The following is a 719-nucleotide window of genomic DNA, read 5'->3' on the forward strand; positions in this document are numbered from 1 at the left end:
CTACCTTTAAACAAGCTTCTCATTGCAAAGACCTTGCTTGCTTCTCCCATTTAAAAGTCTTTTTATTTGTTCTGGTACTATAACAGTTCCAAAGTGTTACACATGCAAATAGTCGGATACAGCACCAGAATGCAACAGTTTACAGTTAAAATAACTAATGCATTACAAAGATATTAGGATAGAGAAGAATATACAAAGCAGTGAAGCACAAAGGAGGTAGGAGCTAGGCTGGCTCTGCAACAACATTAGGTTCCTAAAAATATAGTAATATGTGAGAGTTCAAAATCTGAGTATTGTAAATGCCCAAAAGGTTTTCTTGGACTTCTTAAGAAACCTAGAAACATATTCATGAAGACTTTTCAGGCCCAGATTCATTGCACCTAATTTCAGGCACCTAAATCAGCAGTGTGAGTCTCTGGTGTGTACTCAGTCAGAGCTCTCTCCATCTCCAAAGTCCAGCAGCACCTACAGAGGGGCTCCATCTCTCTCTCCCTCTCCCTCACTCTCTCCCACTCTGTCAAAATGTCAGTGCAGCCCAGGTTGGTGACAATAAATTGAGGAACTTGGGTAAACACCTAAAATTAAGGGCCTGAGTGCAGTGGCTGCTTATGAGTTCATGTAGAAAGTTTGTGTTGTCAATCTAGGCTACAATCAAACCTTCCCCCTGTCCTGCTCTAGTGCTTGGACAGAGTTTATTTTGGTTTATCATATCTTTAAAG

The sequence above is a fragment of the Empidonax traillii genome, unplaced genomic scaffold, assembly GCF_003031625.1.
Source record: "Empidonax traillii isolate 1590-97213 ecotype Southwest subspecies unplaced genomic scaffold, ASM303162v1 scaffold1320:size131145, whole genome shotgun sequence".
NCBI classification, from domain to species: domain Eukaryota; kingdom Metazoa; phylum Chordata; class Aves; order Passeriformes; family Tyrannidae; genus Empidonax; species Empidonax traillii.